This window comes from Somniosus microcephalus, chromosome 13 (genome assembly GCF_052327205.1).
Source record: "Somniosus microcephalus isolate GS21.2 chromosome 13, FLI_Smic_1.0, whole genome shotgun sequence".
Classification (NCBI taxonomy): domain Eukaryota; kingdom Metazoa; phylum Chordata; class Chondrichthyes; order Squaliformes; family Somniosidae; genus Somniosus; species Somniosus microcephalus.
Window position 1 is genome coordinate 43,460,881 of NC_140999.1, and position 23,166 is coordinate 43,484,046.

Below are 23,166 nucleotides of genomic sequence, written 5' to 3' on the forward strand. Positions count from 1 at the left end.
CCCCCCTCCCCCGGGCACCGGGTAAAATAAACCCCCTCCCCTGGGCACCGGGTAAAATAACCCCCGCCCCCGGGCACCGGTAAAATAACTCCCCTCCCCCTGGCACTGGGAAAAACAACCCCCTCCCCCGGGCACCGGGTAAAATAACCCCCTCCCCCGGGCACAGTGTAAAATAACCCCCCTCCCCCGGGCACCGGGTAAAATAACCCCCTCCTCCGGGCACCGGGTAAAATAACCCCCTCCCCCGGGCACCAGGTAAAACAACTCCCCTCCCCTGGGCACCGGGTAAAATAACCCTCTCACCCGGGCACCAGGTAAAACAACTCCCCTCCCCCGGGCACCGGGTAAAATAACCCCCCTCCCCCAGGCAGCGAGTAAAATAACTCCCCTCCCCGGGCACCGGGTAAAATAACCCCCTCCCCCGGGCACTGGGTAAATTAACCCCTCCCCTGGACACCGGGTAAAATAACCCCCTCCCCCGGGCACCGGGTAAAATAACTCCCTCCCCCGGGCACCGGGTAAAATAACTCCCCTCCCCCGGGCACCGGGTAAAATAATTCCCCACCCCGGGCACCAGGTAAAATAACACCCCTCCCCCGGGCACTGGGTAAAATAACCCCCTCCCCCGGGCACCGGGTAAAATAACTCCCTTCCCCCGGGCACCGGGGAAAATAACCCCCTCCCCCGGGCACCGGGTAAAATAACCCCCTCCCCCGGGCACCGGGTAAAATATCCCCCTCCCCCGGGCACCGGGTAAAATATCCCCCTCCCCCGGGCACCGGGTAAAATAACCCCCTCCCCCGGGCACCGGGTAAAATAACCCCCTCCCCTGGGCACCGGCAAAATAACCCCCTCCCCCAGGCACCGGGTAAAATAACGCCCTCCCCCTGGGCACCGGGTAAAATAACTCCCTCCCCCTGGGCACCGGGCAAAATAAATGCCGTCCCCTGGGCACCGGGTAAAATAACTCCCTCCCCCGGGCACCGGGTAAAATAACTCCCTCCCCGGGCACCGGGTAAAATAATCCCCTCCCCCGGGCACCGGGTAAAATAAACCCCCTCCCCTGGGCACCGGGTAAAATAACTCCCCTCGCCTGGGCACCGGGTAAAATAATCCCCTCCCACGGGCACCGGGTAAAATAACCCCTCCCCTGGGCACCGGGTAAAAAAAAACCTCCCCTGGGCACCGGGTAAAATAACCCCCTCCCCCGGGCACCAGGTAAAATAACCACCTCCCCCGGGCAACGGGTAAAATAACCCCCTCCCCCGGGGGTAAAATAAACCCCTACCCCGGGCACCGGGTAAAATAACCCCCTCCCCGGGTTAAAATATCCCCCTAGCCCGGGCAACGGGTAAAATAACTGCCCTCCCCCGGGCACCGGGTAAAATAAACCCTCTCCCCCGGCACCGGTAAAATAACGCCCTCCCCCTGGGCACCGGGTAAAATAACCCCCTCCCCCGGGCACCGGGTAAAATAACTCGCCTCCCCCGGGCACCGGGTAAAATAACCCCCTCCCCCGGGCACCGGGTAAAATAACCCCCTCCCCCGGGCACCGGGTAAAATAACTCCCTCCCCCGGCACCGGGTAAAATAACTCCCCTCCCCCGGGCACCGGGTAAAATAACTCCCCTCCCCCTGGGCACCGGGTAAAATAACCCCCTCCCCCGGGCAACAGGTAAAATAACCCCCTTCCCGGGCACCGGGTAAAATAACCCCCTCCCCCGGGCAACAGGTAAAATAACCCCCTCCCCGGGCACCGGGTAAAATAACTCCCCTCCCCCTGGGCACCGGGCAAAATAACCCACTCCCCCGGGCACCGGGTAAAATAACCCCCTCCCCCTTGGCACCGGGCAAATAACCCCCTCCCCCGGGCACCGGGTAAAATAACCCCCTCCCCCGGGCACCGGGTAAAATAACTCCCTCCCCCGGGCACCGGGTAAAATAATCCCCTCCCCCGGGCACCGGGTAAAATAACCCCCTCCCCCGGGCACCGGGTAAAATAATCCCCTCCCCCGGGCACCGGGTAAAATAAACCCCTCCCCCGGGCACCGGGTAAAATAATCCCCTCCCCCGGGCACCGGGTAAAATAACTCCCTCCCCCGGGCACCGGGTAAAATAATCCCCTCCCCTGGGCACCGGGTAAAATAACCCCCTCCCCCGGGCACCGGGTAAAATAACCCCCTCCCCCTGGGCACCGGGTAAAATAATCCCCTCCCCCGGGCACCGGGCAAAATAACTCCCCTCGCCTGGGCACCGGGTAAAATAATCCCCTCCCACGGGCACCGGGTAAAATAACCCCTCCCCTGGGCACCGGGTAAAATAACCCCCTCCCCCGGGCACCGGGTAAAATAACCCCCTCCCCCGGGCACCACCGGGTAAAATAAACCCTCGGCACCGGGTAAAATAACACCCTCCCCCGGGCACTGGGTAAAATAAACCCCTCCCCCGGGCACCGGGTAAAATAACCCCCTCCGCTGGGCACCGGGTAAAATAAACACCTCCCCGGGCACCGGGTAAAATAACTCCCCTCCCCCGGGCACCGGGTAAAATAACCCCCTCCCCGGCACCGGGTAAAATAACTCCCTCCCCCGGGCACCGGGTAAAATAACTCCCCTCCCCCGGGCACCGGGTAAAATAACTCCCCTCCCCCTGGGCACCGGGTAAAATAACCCCCTCCCCCGGGCAACAGGTAAAATAACCCCCTTCCCGGGCACCGGGTAAAATAACCCCCTCCCCCGGGCAACAGGTAAAATAACCCCCTCCCCGGGCACCGGGTAAAATAACTCCCCTCCCCCTGGGCACCGGGCAAAATAACCCACTCCCCCGGGCACCGGGTAAAATAACCCCCTCCCCCTTGGCACCGGGCAAAATAACCCCCTCCCCCGGGCACCGGGTAAAATAACCCCCTCCCCGGGCACCGGGTAAAATAACCCCCTCCACTGGGCACCGGGTAAAATAACCCCCTCCCCCAGGCACCGGGTAAAATAAACCCTCTCCCCCGGGCACCGGGTAAAATAAACCCCTCCCCCGGGCACCGGGTAAAATAACTCCCCTCCCCGGGCACCGGGTAAAATAACCCCCCCTCCCCCCCCGGGCACCGGGTAAAATAACTCCTCCCCCTGGGCACCGGGTAAAATAACTCCCTCCCCCTGGGCACCGGGTAAAATAACCCCCTCCCCCGGGCACCGGGTAAAATAACCCCCTCCCCGGGCACAGGGAAAAATAACCCCCTCCCCCGGGCAACGGGTAAAATAACCTCCTCCACCGGGCACCGGGTAAAATAACCCCCTCCCCGGGCACCGGGTAAAATAAACCCTCTCCCCCGGGCACCGGGTAAAATAAACCCTCTCCCCGGGCAACGGGTAAAATAACCCCCTCCCCCAGGCACCGGGTAAAATAACCCCCTACCCCGGGCACTGGGTAAAATAACCCCCTCCCCCGGGCACGGGGTAAAATAACTCCCTCCCGCTGGGCACCGGGTAAAATAACCCCCTCCCCGGGCACCGGGTAAAATAACTCCCTCCCCCTGGGCACCGGGTAAAATAACTCCCTCCCCCTGGGCACCGGGTAAAATAACCCCCTCCCCCGGGCACCGGGTAAAATAACCCCCTCCCCCGGGCACCGGGAAAAATAACCCCCTCCCCCGGGCAACGGGTAAAATAACCTCCTCCACCGGGCACCGGGTAAAATAACCCCCTCCCCCGGGCACCGGGTAAAATAAACCCTCTCCCCCGGGCACCGGGTAAAATAAACCCTCTCCCCCCGGGCAACGGGTAAAATAACCCCCTCCCCCAGGCACCGGGTAAAATAACCCCCTACCCCGGGCACTGGGTAAAATAACCCCCTCCCCCGGGCACGGGGTAAAATAACTCCCTCCCGCTGGGCACCGGGTAAAATAACCCCCTCCCCCGGGCACCGGGTAAAATAACCCCCCTCCCCCGGGCGCCGGGTAAAATAACCAACTTCCTGGGTACCGGGTAAAATAACCCCCTCCCCCGGGCACTGGGTAAAATATCCCCCCTCCCCCGGGCACCGGGTAAAATAACCCCCTCCCCCGGGCAACGGGTAAAATAACCCCCTCCACCGGGCACCGGGTAAAATAACCCCCTCCCCCGGGCACCGGGTAAAATAACCCCCTCCCCCGGGCACCAGGAAAAATAACCCCCTCCCCCGGGCAACGGGTAAAATAACCCCCTCCACCGGGCACCGGGTAAAATAACCCCCTCCCCCGGGCACCGGGTAAAATAACCCCCTCCCCCGGGCACCGGGTAAAATAACCCCTACCCCGGGCACTGGGTAAAATAAACCCCTCCCCGGGCACCGGGTAAAATAACCCCCTCCCCTGGGCACCGGGTAAAATAAACCCCTCCCCCGGGCACCGGGTAAAATAACCCCCTCCCCCGGGCACCGGGTAAAATAACTCCCTCCCCCTGGGCACCGGGTAAAATAACCCCCTCCCCCGGGCACCGGGTTAAATAACCCCCTCACCGGGCACCGGGAAAAATAACCCCCTCCCCCGGGCACCGGGTAAAATAAACCCTCTCCCCCGGGCAACGGGTAAAATAACCCCCTTCCTCCCGGGCACCGGGTAAAATAACCCCCTCCCCCGGGCACCGGGTAAAATAAACCCTCTCCCCCGGCACCGGGTAAAATAAACCCTCTCCCCCGGGCAACGGGTAAAATAACCCCCTCCCCCAGGCACCGGGTAAAGTAACCCCCTACCCCGGGCACTGGGTAAAATAAACCCCTCCCCCGGGCACCGGGTAAAATAACCCCCTCCCCCGGGCACGGGGTAAAATAACTCCCTCCCGCTGGGCACCCGGGTAAAATAACCCCCTCCCCCGGGCACCGGGTAAAATAACCCCCCTCCCCCGGGCGCCGGGTAAAATAACCACTCTCCTGGGTACCGGGTAAAATAACCCCCTCCCCCGGGCACTGGGTAAAATATCCCCCCTCCCCCGGGCACCAGGTAAAATAACCCCCTCCCCCGGGGGTAAAATAACCCCCTACCCCGGGCAACGGGTAAATAACTGACCTCCCCCGGGCACCGGGTAAAATAACACCCGCCCCGGGCACCGGGTAAAATAACCCCCTCCCCCAGGCACCGGGTAAAATAACCCCCTCCCCGGGCACCACCGGGTAAAATAACCCCCTCCCCCGGGCACCGGGTAAAATAACTGACCTCCCCCGGGCACCGGGTAAAATAACACCCTCCCCCGGGCACTGGGTAAAATAAACCCCTCCCCCGGGCACCGGGTAAAATAACCCCCTCCGCTGGGCACCGGGTAAAATAACCCCTCCCCCGGGCACCGGGTAAAATAACCCCCTCCCCGGGCACCACCGGGTAAAATAACCCCCTCCCCGGGCACCGGGTAAAATAAACCCTCTCCCCCGGGCACCGGGTAAAACAACCCCCTCCCCCGGGCACTGGGTAAAAGAAACCCCTCCCCCGGGCACCGGGTAAAATAACCCCCTCCGCTGGGCACCGGGTAAAATAAACCCCTCCCCCGGGCACCGGGTAAAATAACTCCCCTCCCCCGGGCACCGGGTAAAATAACCCCCTCCCCCGGGCACCGGGTAAAATAACTCCCTCCCCCTGGGCACCGGGTAAAATAACCCCCTCCCCCGGGCACCGGGTTAAATAACTCCCTCCACCGGGCACCGGGTAAAATAACCCCCTCCCCCGGGCACCGGGAAAAATAACCCCCTCCCCCGGGCAACGGGTAAAATAACCCCCTCCACCGGGCACCAGGTAAAATAACCCCCTCCCCCGGGCACCGGGTAAAATAAACCCTCTCCCCCGGGCACCGGGTAAAATAAACCCTCTCCCCCGGGCAACGGGTAAAATAACCCCCTCCCCCAGGCACCGGGTAAAATAACCCCTCCCCCGGGCACCGGGTAAAATAACCCCCTCCCCCAGGCACCGGGTAAAATAACCCCCTACCCCGGGCACTGGGTAAAATAAACCCCTCCCCCGGGCACCGGGTAAAATAACCCCCTCCCCCGGGCACGGGGTAAAATAACTCCCTCCCCCTGGGCACCGGGTAAAATAAACCCCTCCCCCGGCCACTGGGTAAAATATCCCCCCTCCCCCGGGCACCGGGTATAATAACCCCCTCCCCCGGGGGTAAAATAACCCCCTACCCCGGGCAACGGGTAAAATAACTGCCCTCCCCCGGGCACCGGGTAAAATAACCCCCTCCCCCGGGCACCGGGTAAAATAACCCCCTTTCCAGGGCAACAGGTAAAATAACCCCCCTACCCTGGCTACCGGGTAAAATAAGCCCCTCCCCCGGGCACCGGCTAAAATAACTCCCCTCTCCTGGGCACCGGGTAAAATAACTCCCCTCCCCCGGGCACCGGGTAAAATAACCCACTCCCCCGGGCACCGGTTAAAATAACCCCCTCCCCGGGCACCGGGTATATTATCCCCCCTCCCCCGGGCACCGGGTAAAATAACCCCCTCCCCCGGGCACCAGGTAAAATAACTCCCTCCCCCGGGCAACAGGTAAAATAACCCCCTCCCCCGGGCACCGGGTAAAATAACCCCCTCCCCCGGGCACCAGATAAAATAAGTCCCCTCCCCCGGGCACCGGTTAAAATAACCCCCTCCCCCGGGCACCAGGTAAAATAACTCCCTCCCCCGGGCAACAGGTAAAATAACTCCCTCCCCCGGGCACCGGATAAAATAAGTCCCCTCCCCCGGGCACCGGTTAAAATAACCCCCTCCCCCGGGACCGGGTAAAATAACCCCCTCCCCCGGGCACCGGGTAAAATAACCCCCTCCCCCGGGCACCGGGTAAAATAACCCCCTCCCCCGGGCACCGGGTAAAATAACTCCCCTCCCCCAGGCACTGGGTAAGATAACCCCCCTCCCCCGGGCACCGGGTAAAATAACTCCCCTCCCCTGGGAAACGGGTAAAATAACCCCCTCCCCCCGGCACCGGGTAAAATAACCCCCTCCCCCGGGCACTGGGTAAAATAACTGCCCTCCCCTGGGCACCGGGTAAAATAACTCCCTCCCCTGGGCACCGGGTAAACTAACTCCCCTCCCCCGGGCACCGGGTAAAATAACTCCCTCCCCCGGGCACCGGGTAAAATAACTCCCTCCCCCGGGCACCGGGTAAAATAACCCCCTCCCCGGGCAACAGGTAAAATAATTCCCCTCCCCCAGGCACCAGGTAAAATAACACCCCTCCCCCGGGCAATGGGTAAAATAACCCCCTCCCCTGGGCACCGGGTAAAATAACCCCCTCCCACGGGCACCGGGTAAAATAACCCCCTCCCCCCGGCACCGGGTAAAATAACCCCCTCCCCCGGGCACTGGGTAAAATAACTGCCCTCCCCTGGGCACCGGGTAAACGAACTCGCCTCCCCCGGGCACCGGGTAAAATAGCCCCCTCCAATGGGCACCAGGTAAAATAACTCCCCTCCCCCTGGCACCGGGAAAAACAACCCCCTCCCCCGGGCACCGGGTAAAATAACCCCCTCCCACGGGCACAGGGTAAAATAACCCCCCTCCCCCGGGCACCGGGTAAAATAACCCCCTCCCCCGGGCACCGGGTAAAATAACTCCCCTCCCCCAGGCACCGGGTAAAATTACTCCCCTGCCCCGGCCACCGGGTAAAATAACCCCCTCCCCCGGGCACTGGGTAAATTAACCCCTCCTCTGGACACCGGGTAAAATAACCCCCTCCCCCGGGCACCGGCTAAAATAACCCCCTCCCCCGGGCACCACCGGGTAAAATAACCCCTCCCCCGGGCACCGGGTAAAAAAAAACCTCCCCTGGGCACCGGGTAAAATAACCCCCTCCCCCGGGCAACGGGTAAAATAACCCCCTCCCCCGGGAACCGGTAAAATAACCCCCTTCCCCGGGCACCGGGTAAAATAACCCCCTCCCCCGGGCACCGGGTAAAATAACCCCCTCCCCCGGCACCGGGTAAAATAACCCCCTCCCCCGGGCACCGGGTAAAATAACCCCCTCCCCCGGGCACCGGGTAAAATAACCCCCTCCCCCGGCACCGGGTAAAATAACCCCTCCCCCTGGGCACCGGGTAAAATAACCCCCTCCCCTGGGCACCGGGTAAAATAACCCCCTCCCCCGGCACCGGGTAAAATAACCACCTCCCCCAGGCACCGGTAAAATAACCCCCTCCCCCGGCACCGGGTAAAATAACCCCCTCCCCCGGGCACCGGGTAAAATAACCCCCTCCCCCGGCACCGGGTAAAATAACCACCTCCCCCGGGCACCGGGTAAAATAACCCCCTCCCCCGGCACCGGGTAAAATAACCACCTCCCCCGGGCACCGGGTAAAATAACCCCCTCCCCCGGCACCGGGTAAAATAACCCCCTCCCCCGGGCACCGGGTAAAATAACCCCCTCCCCCGGGCACCGGGTAAAATAACCCCCTCCCCCGGCACCGGGTAAAATAACCCCCTCCCCCGGGCACCGGGTAAAATAACCCCCTCCCCCGGGCACCGGGTAAAATAACCCCCTCCCCCGGCACCGGGTAAAATAACCCCCTCCCCCGGCACCGGGTAAAATAACCCCCTCCCCCAGGCACCGGGTAAAATAACCCCCTCCCCCGGGCACCGGGTAAAATAACCCCCTCCCCCGGCACCGGGTAAAATAACCCCCTCCCCCGGGCACCGGGTAAAATAACCCCCTCCCCCGGCACCGGGTAAAATAACCACCTCCCCCGGGCACCGGGTAAAATAACCCCCTCCCCCGGGCACCGGGTTAAATAACCCCCTCCCCCGGCACCGGGTAAAATAACCCCCTCCCCCGGGCACCGGGTAAAATAACCCCCTCCCCGGCACCGGGTAAAATAACCCCCTCCCCCGGCACCGGGTAAAATAACCACCTCCCCCGGGCACCGGTAAAATAACCCCCTCCCCCGGGCACCGGGTAAAATAACCCCCTCCCCCGGCACCGGGTAAAATAACCCCCTCCCCCGGGCACCGGGTAAAATAACCCCTCCCCCGGGCACCGGGTAAAATAACCCTTCCCCCGGGCAGCGGGTAAAATAACTCCCTCCCCCGGGCACCGGGTAAAATAACCCCCTCCCCCGGGCACCGGGTAAAATAACCCCCTCCCCCGGGCACCGGGTAAAATAACCCCTTCCCCCGGGCAGCGGGTAAAATAACTCCCTCCCCCGGCACCGTGTAAAATAACTCCCTCCCCCGGGCACCGGGTAAAATAACCCCCTCCCCTGGGCAGCGGGTAAAATAACCCCCTCCCCCCGGCACCGGGTAAAATAACCACCTCCCCCGGGCAGCGGGTAAAATAACTCCCTCCCCCTGGGCACCGAGTAAAATAACCCCCTCCCCCGGGCACCGGGTAAAATAACCCCCTCCCCCGGCACCGGGTAAAATATCCCCCTCCCCCGGGCACCGAGTAAAATAACCCCCTCCTCCCCTGGGCACCGGGTAAAATAACTCCCCTCCCCCGGGCACCGGGTAAAATAACTCCCCTCCCCTGGGCACCGGGTAAAATAACTCCCCTCCCCCGGGCACCGGGTAAAATAACTCCCCTCCCCTGGGCGCCGGGTAAAATAACTTCCCTCCCCTGGGCACCGGGTAAAATAACCCCCTTCCCGGGCGCCGGGTAAAATAACTTCCCTCCCCTGGGCACCGGGTAAAATAACTCCCCTCCCCTGGGCACCGGGTAAAATAACTCCCCTCCCCCGGGCACCGGGTAAAATAACTTCCCTCCCCTGGGCACCGGGTAAAATAACTCCCCTCCCCCGGGCACCGGGTAAAATAACCCCCTTCCCGGGCACCGGGTAAAATAACTTCCCTCCCCTGGGCACCGGGTAAAATAACTCCCCTCCCCCGGGCACCGGGTAAAATAACTTCCCTCCCCTGGGCACCGGGTAAAATAACTCCCTCCCCTGGGCACCGGGTAAAATAACTCCCTCCCCCGGGCACCGGGTAAAATAACTCCCTCCCCTGGGCACCGGGTAAAATAACCCCCTCCCCTGGGCACCGGGTAAAATAACCCCCTCCCCTGGGCACCGGGTAAAATAACCCCCTCCCCTGGGCACCGGGTAAAATAACTTCCCTCCCCTGGGCACCGGGTAAAATAACTCCCTCCCCTGGGCACCGGGTAAAATAACCCCCTCCCCTGGGCACCGGGTAAAATAACTCCCCTCCCCCGGGCACCGGGTAAAATAACTTCCCTCCCCTGGGCACCGGGTAAAATAACTTCCCTCCCCTGGGCACCGGGTAAAATAACTCCCTCCCCTGGGCACCGGGTAAAATAACCCCCTCCCCTGGGCACCGGGTAAAATAACTTCCCTCCCCTGGGCACCGGGTAAAATAACTTCCCTCCCCTGGGCACCGGGTAAAATAACTTCCCTCCCCTGGGCACCGGGTAAAATAACTTCCCTCCCCTGGGCACCGGGTAAAATAACTCCCTCCCCTGGGCACTGGGTAAAATAACCCCCTCCCCTGGGCACCGGGTAAAATAACTCCCCTCCCCTGGGCACCGGGTAAAATAACTTCCCTCCCCCGGGCACCGGGTAAAATAACCCCCTCCCCCGGGCACCGGGTAAAATAACTCCCCTCCCCCGGGCACCGGGTAAAATAACTTCCCTCCCCCGGGCACCGGGTAAAATAACCCCCTCCCCCGGGCACCGGGTAAAATAACTCCCCTCCCCTGGGCACCGGGTAAAATAACCCCCTCCCCTGGGCACCGGGTAAAATAACCCCCTCCCCTGGGCACCGGGTAAAATAACTTCCCTCCCCTGGGCACCGGGTAAAATAACTCCCTCCCCTGGGCACCGGGTAAAATAACCCCCTCCCCTGGGCACCGGGTAAAATAACTCCCCTCCCCCGGGCACCGGGTAAAATAACTTCCCTCCCCTGGGCACCGGGTAAAATAACTTCCCTCCCCTGGGCACCGGGTAAAATAACTCCCTCCCCTGGGCACCGGGTAAAATAACCCCCTCCCCTGGGCACCGGGTAAAATAACTTCCCTCCCCTGGGCACCGGGTAAAATAACTTCCCTCCCCTGGGCACCGGGTAAAATAACTTCCCTCCCCTGGGCACCGGGTAAAATAACTTCCCTCCCCTGGGCACCGGGTAAAATAACTCCCTCCCCTGGGCACTGGGTAAAATAACCCCCTCCCCTGGGCACCGGGTAAAATAACTTCCCTCCCTGGGCACCGGGTAAAATAACCCCCTCCCCTGGGCACCGGGTAAAATAACTTCCCTCCCCTGGGCACTGGGTAAAATAACCCCCTCCCCTGGGCACCGGGTAAAATAACTTCCCTCCCCCGGGCACCGGGTAAAATAACTTCCCTCCCCTGGGCACCGGGTAAAATAACTCCCCTCCCCCGGGCACCGGATAAAATAACTCCCCTCCCCCGGGCACCGGGTAAAATAACTTCCCTCCCCTGGGCACCGGGTAAAATAACTCCCCTCCCCTGGGCACCGGGTAAAATAACTTCCCTCCCCTGGGCACCGGGTAAAATAACTCCTCTCCCCCGGGCACCGGGTAAAATAACTCCTCTCCCCCGGGCACCGGGTAAAATAACAACCCTCCCCTGGGCACCGGGTAAAACAACCCCCTCCCCCGGGCACCGGGTAAAATAACTCCCCTCCCCTGGGCACCGGGTAAAATAACAACCCTCCCCCGGGCACCGGGTAAAATAACCCCCTCCCCCGGGCACCGGGTAAAATAACCCCCTCCCCCGGGCACCGGGTAAAATAACCCCCTCCCCCAGGCACCGGGTAAAATAACTCCCCTCCCCCGGGCACCGGGTAAAATAACCCCCTCCCCCGGGCACCGGGTAAAATAACCCCCTCCCCCGGGCACCGGGTAAAATAACCCCCTACCCCGGGCACCGGGTAAAATAAACCCCTCCCCCGGGCACCGGGTAAAATAACCCCCTCCCCCGGGCAACGGGTAAAATAACCCCCTCCCCCGGGCACCCGGTAAAATAACCCCCTCCCCCGGGCACCGGGTAAAATAACCCCCTCCCCCGGGCACCGGGTAAAATAACCCCCTCCCCCGGGCACCGGGTAAAATAACCCCCTCCCCCAGGCACCGGGTAAAATAACTCCCCTCCCCCGGGCACCGGGTAAAATAACCCCCTCCCCCGGGCACCGGGTAAAATAACCCCCTCCCCCGGGCACCGGGTAAAATAACCCCCTCCACCGGGCACCGGGTAAAATAACTCCCCTCCCCCGGGCACCGGGTAAAATAACCCCCTCCCCCGGGCACCGGGTAAAATAACCCCCTCCCCCGGGCACCGGGTAAAATAACCCCCTCCCCCGGGCACCGGGTAAAATAACCCCCTTCCCCGGGCACCGGGTAAAATAACTCCCCTCCCCCGGCACCGGGTAAAATAACTCCCCTCCCCCGGGCACCGGGTAAAATAACTCCCTCCCCCTGGGCACCGGGTAAAATAACCCCTTCCCCCGGACACCGGGTAAAATAACTCCCCTCCCCCGGGCACCGGGTAAAATAACCCCCTCCCCCGGGCACCGGGTAAAATAACTCCCCTCCCCCGGGCACCCGGTAAAATAACCCCCTCCCCCGGGCACCCGGTAAAATAACCCCCTCCCCCGGGCACCCGGTAAAATAACCCCCTCCCCCGGGCACCCGGTAAAATAACCCCCTCCCCCGGGCACCGGGTAAAATAACCCCTCCCCTGGGCACCCGGTAAAATAACCCCCTCCCCCGGGCACCGGGTAAAATAAACCCCTCCCCCGGGCACCCGGTAAAATAACCCCCTCCCCCGGGCACCCGGTAAAATAACCCCCTCCCCCGGGCACCCGGTAAAATAACCCCCTCCCCCGGGCACCCGGTAAAATAACCCCCTCCCCCGGGCACCCGGTAAAATAACCCCCTCCCCCGGGCACCCGGTAAAATAACCCCCTCCCCCGGGCACCCGGTAAAATAACCCCCTCCCCTGGGCACCGGGTAAAATAACCCCCTCCCCCGGGCACCGGGTAAAATAACCCCCTCCTCTGGGCACCGGGTAAAATAATCCCCTCCCACGGGCACCGGGTAAAATAACTCCCCTCCCCTGGGCACCGGGTAAAATAATCCCCTCCCCTGGGCACCGGGTAAAATAATCCCCTCCCACGGGCACCGGGTAAAATAACTCCCCTCCCCTGGGCACCGGGTAAAATAACCCCCTCCCCTGGGCACCGGGTAAAATAATCCCCTCCCACGGGCACCGGGTAAAATAACTTCCCTCCCCCGGGCACCGGGTAAAATAACTCCCTCCCCCTGGGCACCGGGTAAAATAACCCCTTCCCCCGGACACCGGGTAAAATAACTCCCCTCCCCCGGGCACCGGGTAAAATAACCCCCTCCCCCGGGCACCGGGTAAAATAACTCCCCTCCCCCGGGCACCCGGTAAAATAACCCCCTCCCCCGGGCACCCGGTAAAATAACCCCCTCCCCCGGGCACCCGGTAAAATAACCCCCTCCCCCGGGCACCCGGTAAAATAACCCCCTCCCCCGGGCACCCGGTAAAATAACCCCCTCCCCCGGGCACCCGGTAAAATAACCCCCTCCCCTGGGCACCGGGTAAAATAACCCCCTCCCCCGGGCACCGGGTAAAATAACCCCCTCCCCTGGGCACCGGGTAAAATAACCCCCTCCCCCGGGCACCGGGTAAAATAACCCCCTCCCCTGGGCACCGGGTAAAATAATCCCCTCCCACGGGCACCGGGTAAAATAACCCCCTCCCCTGGGCACCGGGTAAAATAATCCCCTCCCCTGGGCACCGGGTAAAATAATCCCCTCCCACGGGCACCGGGTAAAATAACTCCCCTCCCTGGGCACCGGGTAAAATAACCCCCTCCCCTGGGCACCGGGTAAAATAATCCCCTCCCACGGGCACCGGGTAAAATAACTTCCTCCCCCGGGCACCGGGTAAAATAACTCCCCTCCCCCTGGGCACCGGGTAAAATAACCCCCTCCCCCGGGCACCGGGTAAAATAACTTCCCTCCCCCGGGCACCGGGTAAAATAACTTCCCTCCCCCGGGCACCGGTAAAATAACTTCCCTCCCCCGGGCACCGGGTAAAATAATCCCCTCCCACGGGCACCGGGTAAAATAACTTCCCTCCCCCGGGCACCGGGTAAAATAACCCCCTCCCCCGGGCACCGGGTAAAATAACCCCCTCCCCGGGCACCGGGTAAAATAACCCCCTCCCCCGGGCACCGGGTAAAATAACTCCCCTCCCCCTGGGCACCGGGTAAAATAACCCCCTCCCCCGGGCACCGGGTAAAATAACTCCCCTCCCCCTGGGCACCGGGTAAAATAACCCCCTCCCCCGGGCACCGGGTAAAATAACTTCCCTCCCCCGGGCACCGGGTAAAATAACTCCCCTCCCCTGGGCACCGGGTAAAATAACTCCCCTCCCCCGGGCACCGGGTAAAATAACTCCCCTCCCCTGGGCACCGGGTAAAATAACTCCCCTCCCCCGGGCACCGGGTAAAATAACTCCCCTCCCCCGGGCACCGGGTAAAATAACCCCCTCCCCCGGGCACCGGATAAAATAACTCCCCTCCCCTGGGCACCGGGTAAAATAACCCCCTCCCCCGGGCACCGGAGTAAAATAACTTCCCTCCCCCGGGCACCGGGTAAAATAACTCCCCTCCCCCGGGCACCGGGTAAAATAACCCCCTCCCCCGGGCACCGGGTAAAATAACTTCCCTCCCCCGGGCACCGGGTAAAATAACCCCCTCCCCCGGGCACCGGGTAAAATAACTCCCCTCCCCTGGGCACCGGGTAAAATAACCCCCTCCCCCGGGCACCCGGTAAAATAACCCCCTCCCCCGGGCACCGGGTAAAATAACCCCTCCCCCGGGCACCGGGTAAAATAACGCCCTCCCCCGGGCAACGGGTAAAATATCCCCCTCCCCCGGGCACCGGGTAAATAACCCCCTCCCCCGGGCACCGGGTAAAATAACCCCCTCCCCCGGGCACCGGGTAAAATAACCCCCTCCCCCGGGCACCGGGTAAAATAACCCCCCTCCCCCGGGCACCGGGTAAAATAACCCCTCCCCCTGGGCACCGGGCAAAATAACCCCCTCCCCCGGGCACCGGGTAAAATAACCCCCTCCCCCTGGGCACCGGGCAAAATAACCCCCCTCCCCCGGGCACCGGGTAAAATAACCCCCTCCCCCTGGGCACCGGGTAAAATAACTCCCCTCCCCCGGGCACCGGGTAAAATAACCCCCTCCCCCGGGCACCGGGTAAAATAACCCCCTCCCCCGGGCACCGGGTAAAATAACTCCCTCCCCCGGGCACCGGGTAAAATAACCCCCTCCCCCGGGCACCGGGTAAAATAACCCCCTCCCCCGGGCACCGGGTAAAATAACCCCCTCCCCCGGGCACCGGGTAAAATAACCCCCTCCCCCGGGCACCGGGTAAAATAACTTCCCTCCCCCGGGCACCGGGTAAAATAACCCCCTCCCCTGGGCACCGGGTAAAATAACCCCCTCCCCCGGGCACCGGGTAAAATAACTCCCCTCCCCCGGGCACCGGGTAAAATAACTCCCCTCCCCCGGGCACCGGGTAAAATAACCCCCTCCCCCGGGCACCGGGTAAAATAACCCCCTCCCCCGGACATCGGGTAAAATAACTCCCCTCCCCCAGGCACCGGGTAAAATAACTCCCCTCCCCCGGGCACCGGGTAAAATAACCCCCTCCCCCGGGCACCGGGTAAAATAACCCCCTCCCCCGGACATCGGGTAAAATAACCCCCTCCCCTGGGCACTGGGTAAAATAACCCCCTCCCCCGGGCACCGGAATAACCCCCTCCCCCGGGCACCGGGTAAAATAACTCCCCTCCCCCGGGCACCGGGTAAAATAACTTCCTCCCCCGGGCACCGGGTAAAATAACCCCCTCCCCTGGGCACCGGATAAAATAACTCCCCTCCCCCGGGCACCGGGTAAAATAACTCCCTCCCCCGGGCACCGGGTAAAATAACCCCCTCCCTGGGCACCGGGTAAAATAACCCCCTCCCCTGGGCACCGGGTAAAATAACTCCCCTCCCCGGGCACCGGGTAAAATAACTCCCCTCCCCCGGGCACCGGGTAAAATAACTCCCTCCCCCGGGCACCGGGTAAACTAACCCCCTCCCCCAGGCACCGGGTAAAATAACCCCCTACCCCAGGCACCGGGTAAAATAACCCCCTCCCCCGGGCACCCGGTAAAATAACCCCCTCCCCCGGGCACCCGGTAAAATAACCCCCTCCCCCAGGCACCGGGTAAAATAACCCCCTCCCCCGGGCACCCGGTAAAATAACTCCCCTCCCCCAGGCACCGGGTAAAATAACCCCCTCCCCCGGGCACCGGGTAAAATAACCCCCTACCCCGGGCACCGGATAAAATAACTCCCTCCCCCGGGCACCGGGTAAAATAACCCCCTCCCCCGGGCACCGGATAAAATAACTCCCTCCCCCGGGCACCGGGTAAAATAACTCCCTCCCCCGGGCACCGGGTAAAATAACCCCCTCCCCCGGGCACCGGATAAAATAACCCCCTCCCCCGGGCACCGGGTAAAATAACCCCCTCCCCCGGGCACCGGGTAAAATAACCCCCTCCCCCGGGCACCGGATAAAATAACCCCCTCCCCCGGGCACCGGGTAAAATAACTCCCCTCCCCCGGGCACCGGGTAAAATAACGCCCTCCCCCGGGCACCGGGTAAAATAACCCCCTCCCCCGGGCACCGGGTAAAATAACCCCCTCCCCCGGGCACCGGGTGAAATAACCCCCTCCCCCGGGCACCGGGTAAAATAACCCCCTCCCCCGGGCACCGGATAAAATAACCCCCTCCCCCGGGCACCGGGTAAAATAACTCCCCTCCCCCGGGCACCGGGTAAAATAACGCCCTCCCCCGGGCACCGGGTAAAATAACTCCCTCCCCCGGGCACCGGGTGAAATAACTCCCTCCCCCGGGCACCGGGTAAAATAACCCCCTCCCCCGGGCACCAGGTAAAATAACCCCCTCCCCCGGGCACCGGGTAAAATAACTCCCTCCCCCGGGCACCGGGTAAAATAACCCCCTCCCCCGGGCACCGGGTAAAATAACCCCCTCCCCCGGGCACCGGGTAAAATAACCCCCTCCCCCGGGCACCGGGTAAAATAACTCCCCTCCCCCGGGCACCGGGTAAAATAACCCCCTCCCACGGGCACCGGGTAAAATAACTCCCCTCCCCCGGGCACCGGGTAAAATAACCCCCTCCCCCGGGCACCCGGTAAAATAACCCCCTCCCCCGGGCACCGGGTAAAATAACTCCCTCCCCCGGGCACCGGGTAAAATAACTCCCTCCCCCGGGCACCGGGTAAAATAACCCCCTCCCCCGGGCACCGGGTAAAATAACCCCCTCCCCCGGGCACCGGGTAAAATAACTCCCTCCCCCGGGCACCGGGTAAAATAACCCCCTCCCCCGGGCACCGGGTAAAATAACTCCCCTCCCCCGGGCACCGGGTAAAATAACCCCCTCCCCCGGGCACCCGGTAAAATAACCCCCTCCCCCGGGCACCGGGTAAAATAACTCCCTCCCCCGGGCACCGGGTAAAATAACTCCCTCCCCCGGGCACCGGGTAAAATAACTCCCTCCCCCGGGCACCGGGTAAAATAACCCCCTCCCCCGGGCACCGGGTAAAATAACTCCCTCCCCCGGGCACCGGGTAAAATAACCCCCTCCCCCTGGGCACCGGGTAAAATAACCCCCTCCCCCGGGCACCGGGTAAAATAACCCCCTCCCCCGGGCACCGGGTAAAGTAACTCCCCTCCCCCGGGCACCGGGTAAAATAACTCCCTCCCCCGGGCACCGGGTAAAATAACCCCCCTCCCCCGGGCACCGGGTAAAATAACCCCCTCCCCCGGGCACCGGGTAAAGTAACTCCCCTCCCCTGGGCACCGGGTAAAATAACCCCCTCCCCCGGGCACCGGGTAAAATAACTCCCCTCCCCTGGGCACCGGGTAAAATAACCCCCTCCCCCGGGCACCGGGTAAAATAACCCCCTCCCCCGGGCACCGGGTAAAATAACCCCCTCCCCCGGGCACCGGGTAAAATAACTCCCCTCCCCCGGGCACCGGGTAAAATAACTCCCCTCCCCCGGGCACCGGGTAAAATAACTCCCCTCCCCCGGGCACCGGGTAAAATAACTCCCCTCCCCCGGGCACCGGGTAAAATAACCCCCTCCCCCGGGCACCGGGTAAAATAACCCCCTCCCCCGGGCACCGGGTAAAATAACTCCCCTCCCCTGGGCACCGGGTAAAATAACTCCCCTCCCCCGGGCACCGGGTAAAATAACTCCCCTCCCCCGGGCACCGGGTAAAATAACCCCCTCCCCCGGGCACCGGGTAAAATAACCCCCTCCCCCGGGCACCGGGTAAAATAACTCCCCTCCCCTGGGCACCGGGTAAAATAACTCCCCTCCCCCGGGCACCGGGTAAAATAACTCCCCTCCCCCGGGCACCGGGTAAAATAACTCCCCTCCCCCGGGCACCGGGTAAAATAACCCCCTCCCCCGGGCACCGGGTAAAATAACCCCCTCCCCCGGGCACCGGGTAAAATAACCCCCTCCCCCGGGCACCGGGTAAAATAACCCCCTCCCCCGGGCACCTGGTAAAATAACCCCCTCCCCCGGGCACCGGGTAAAATAACTCCCCTCCCCTGGGCACCGGGTAAAATAACCCCTCCCCCGGGCACCGGGTAAAATAACCCTCTCCCCGGGCACCGACACCCCGGGTAAAACGGGAGAGTTTCCTCTCAAGTTGACAAAGTTCCTTTCATCCAGATTTCCCTGGGCAGCCCAGGATGCGACATTGATCGCTGTTGAAATCAGGACCAGCTGTACCGCGTGGGATGTGGGTTCAGATGTAAAACTGATAACATTTCACACTTACAGTGAATTCCCACACACAGCTGGCAGAAGCAGCTCCGTCTTCTCTATTGCTGTCTGTCCTCTGCACTGAACTTAACAGCTTAAAACGTACGGGCAAGTATCAAGCAACTGGGTTTACCATTTCAACACAGAAAGGTGTTTGGCAATATTTTCCAGGAAGTGCTTAGAAAAACGCTTTTTCTTTGTACACAAATGAATTTGCAGCCTGCTGGTCTAGAGTGATATTTCCATATAAATCACCCTTTCCCAGATCTCCACAATTTCCTACTCTCGCCCCACAATACATCTCAACCGATCTTTGGAAGCAGGTAGAATATTTTTTTTAAATTAAAGAGTAAAACTAATCATTCAAAGTCACCAACTAGCTACAATGATTTGCCCTGAATATATTAGATTGTGTTCCATTATTGTATCATTTTACTGTATTCTGCAGCCTTCCGGAAATAACAGGGACTTTATTGTGAGTACAAAGTCGGGTTTGCAATTAATTTGAAGGAGAAATTAATAAGCGATTAAGTATATAATAAAGTATTTCGTTCCAGCACGCCGCTTTCTGTTGTGATTGGCCGCAGTTGCAGGGCTGGTCATATGTTGGGACTGAGGCAATGTGTGGGAAAGTGAGGATCCCTAAAGGAAATTAAGCGATTGTGAAGTTTTTGGAGGCTGATAGAATCTGATGGAAGGGAGAAAGAGCTCTGTGTAAATGCATTGGGGTTTTTTTTTAATATAAAATAGGTCAGACGGAGGGACGCGGAGCCTATAAAACAATTGTACCGGAGACAATGCGAGCGGCCGGGGTCTGTGGAGAGTCGCCTTCTAATCCCCTCATTACTGCGAATCGATAGAAGGCGCGCATGCTGTGAACTGGTATCTGTTTTTTTTGTTTCAGAGCAGTTTCCGAACTTCAGGCTCTCTCCACTCTGTAAATTCACATGACAATAATCTCCGGGTTTTAGAACCTGAAGCGAGAGGGGTTTCCCAGTTAGAGCAAACGAATCTAAAACAAAAATATACCCACCAAAGATCACAATGGTCAGTATCTGAATATGTGCAGATTAGTGGATGTTAATTCAATATATGTATATATATATATATAAATAAATATACATCCTAAGGAAAGAGAAAGCGGACGGAATTTATGTGAATTTGCCTCCTATGTGCAATTCGATCCATTATTTAAACAAATTGGAAACAGATTAATATCAAACCAACTTTCTGTCCGGTTTAATTTGTACAAACACATCCCTCTTTAACGAAATCTGTAACAATTGGATTCTTTCAATTACGGTTTTTTATGGAAATAAACCACTTTGTTAAGGGGTTTGCAATCTCTGATTTAGTTCTTGTACCGTCTGCCTAGATTAGTTAAAATCGAATTGTATTCTCCTGGCGTTTAACATTTTGAACGAATGAATCGGTCCCCCCTCCCTTCTGCCGGTAACCGGCGAATGGGGCTGCATTTCACCAGGAATTGTGTGTGTGTGTGTTTTAAGCTGTTTCCACTCCGTGTCTGGCAGTCGAGAGGGGGTTTGCAGTGTCGGAAGGACAGCCAGGACAGCACGGAATCAGACAGAAACCCTTTACACAGTGCCCTTATACCAGGCGGCCGGCTGATTAAACTCATCTTAAGGTCTGAGAATGAGGTCATAAGAAGTCCTTACTTTAGAAGCCAAAGGAGATCTTTCTGACGCTCAGCCTCGCTTATATCCCAACTGATCTCAACTGATCTGCGTCTCCGTGTTTATGAAAAGTTTCCGCACAGCCCCACTGTTCAACTTCCCCGAATTTAGGGGCGCTCAGAACAAGCGTCAAGATTGTGGAGCAGCCAGAAATTAGGGAAACAGCCTCACATCAAAAGAAAAAAGAACTTGCACCTTTCACCACCTCAGGACATCGCAAAGCGCTTTACAGCCAATAAAGCACTTTTTGAAGTGTGGTCACTGTTGTAATGTAGGAAACACAGTAGCCAATTTGGACACAGCAAGATCCCCAAAACAGCAATGAGATAATGACCAGATCATCTGTTTCTAGTGATATTGGTTGAAGGATAAATGTTGGCCCGGACACCGAGGGTAACTCCCCTGCTCTTCTTCGAAGTAATGCCCTGGGATCTTTTATGTCCACCTGAGAGAGCAGATTGGGCCTCAGTTTAAAGTCTCATCCGAAAGACAGCACCTCCGACTATGCAGCACTCCCTCAGTACTTCAGTGGAGTGTCACCCTGAGGGGAGAAGTGGGGGGGGGGGGTGTTCCATGGTTTTGAGGACCAGGGAAAGAACAAGTTAGAGTAGGAGAAAAGAAAGACTTGCATTTCTATAGCACCTTTCACAACCACCAGATGTCTCAAAGTGCTTTACAGCCAATGAAGTACTTTTTGAAGTGTAGTCACTGTTGTAATGTAGGAAATGCGGCAGCCAATTTATGCACAGCAAGCTCCCACAAACAGCAATGAGATAAATGACCAGATAATCTGTTTCTAGTGATGTTGGTTGAAGGATAAATATTGGCCAGGACACTGGGGATAACTCCCCTGCTCTTCTTCAGAATAGTGCCGTGGGATCTTTTACGTCCACCTGAGAGAGCAGACAGGGCCTCGGTTTAACGTCTCATCTGAAAGACGGCACCTCCGACAGTGCAGCGCTCCCTCAGCCTGGATTTTTGAGCTCAAGTCCCTGGAGTGGGACTTGAACCCACAACCTTCTGACTCAGAGGCGAGAGTGCTACCCACTGAGCCAGAGCTTTGTGAGATTGCGTAGAGAGGGTGATAGCAAATTGGCAGCTTGTTTGGTATCTCTCCCCATTTTTACTTCCATTGAAGTGAACAGAAATAAATGTCGGCAGAGATGTAAAACGGGCTGCCGATTCACTGTCACCCATTTAACACTATCACCCAAAGTTATAATTATCCCAGTGTGATCAGTCTTGATCTCAACACAGTGAAGATGTAGAAAGGAGGAAGAGTGTGTAGGACAGACTGTTTGGAGCTTAGGAGGGACGAGGGAGGGAAGTGTGAGGTGCACTGACCGTGGTCGTATTTATAAAATAAAGATTGTGACAGAGACAGAGGTCAAGGCCAGAGGTGAGAGGGTTCAACCAGCAGATGACACTCTCTTAATGGAAGTTCAGCTCAAGCAGTTTCCTAAGACTTGTAACGACAAGTAACGACATGTCAGGAAAGCTTAAAGGATTGTGTTTATTGAGAGAGAACAGTTCTGAAATAATAGTTACACAAAGCAAATCAAATCATATTTTACAAATACAGTGGACAGGGCAGAAGGGTTTAATAAATCAGTTTAATTTTGTTTCAAGTTCTCTCCTCTTTCTCCCATGCTGCTGGCTGGCGCTGGGCTGAAGGTTCCCAAGGCACCAGCCACACTCTGATACCTCACCTAACTGTCCCATTCTTCATATGTGAGCCTGTACAATGAGGGTCAGCAGGCTATTTGACCATGAGAGTATCACAGCAGGGCCTGTTCCTATCCCAGCCTGATGTCTATCCGTAAGCACTTTCCAGCAGCAGTCACTGGATCATGATCTAGGGGGTGAATTTTTGCGGGGGGCTGGTGGGGTGGGCGAGGGGCTCAGGTTCACCCACCGTAACTCTGTGGATACCCCGGAAAAACGCCATAAACACTGGGATTCTGCAGCTTTCCCACTGATGTTAATGTGGACAAGTGGGAAAACCCCCATGGAACTACAGCCCTCACCAGAGTGGCTGATTTGTCCCATTCCTAGCCCAGGGATGCTGAGGCCAATTGTAGCCCCTCCCCCCACTCCATTACTGCTGAGATCAACTAACTCTGAGTACACTGGAAATCAAACCTGGGACCTTGTGGTCTGTTTGGTTTGGTCCCTCACTGCTGTCTTTATCCAGTGAGCCATTAGCCGGGCAAATAATTTGCCGTCATCAAGTCTGCTCAGAAATCATCATTCTTTTAAAAAATTCATTCATGTAGGATGTGGGTGTCGTTGGCAACGCCAGCATTTATTGCCCATCCCTAATTGCCCTTGAGAAGGTGGTGGTGAGCCACCTTCTTGAACCGCTGCAGTCCATGTGGTGAAGGTACTCCCACAGTGCTGTTAGGGAGGGAGTTCCAGAATTTTGACCCAGCGACGATGAAGGATTGGCGATATATTTCCAAGTCAGGATGGTTTGTGACTTGGAGGGGAACTTGGAGGCGGTGGTGGTCCCACGTGCTCGCTGCCCTTGTCCTTCTAGCTGGTAGAGGTCGCAGGTTTGGGAGGAGCTGTCGAAGAAGCCTTGGTGAGTTGCTGC

At 59.1% G+C, this 23,166-nt stretch overlaps 1 protein-coding gene across 1 annotated transcript in view; it reads right to left on the reverse strand.

The window, feature by feature from the left end:
- rx1 (retinal homeobox gene 1) overlaps positions 1-19,624 on the reverse strand; it is a 54,086-nt gene extending 34,462 nt beyond the window's left edge. Inside the window, exon 1 of the mRNA XM_086004844.1 lies at positions 18,893-19,624. The gene's annotated coding sequence lies outside the window, so the exon portion shown is untranslated. The remainder of the gene's footprint in view (positions 1-18,892) is intronic.
- Between the last annotated feature and the right edge of the window lie 3,542 nt (positions 19,625-23,166).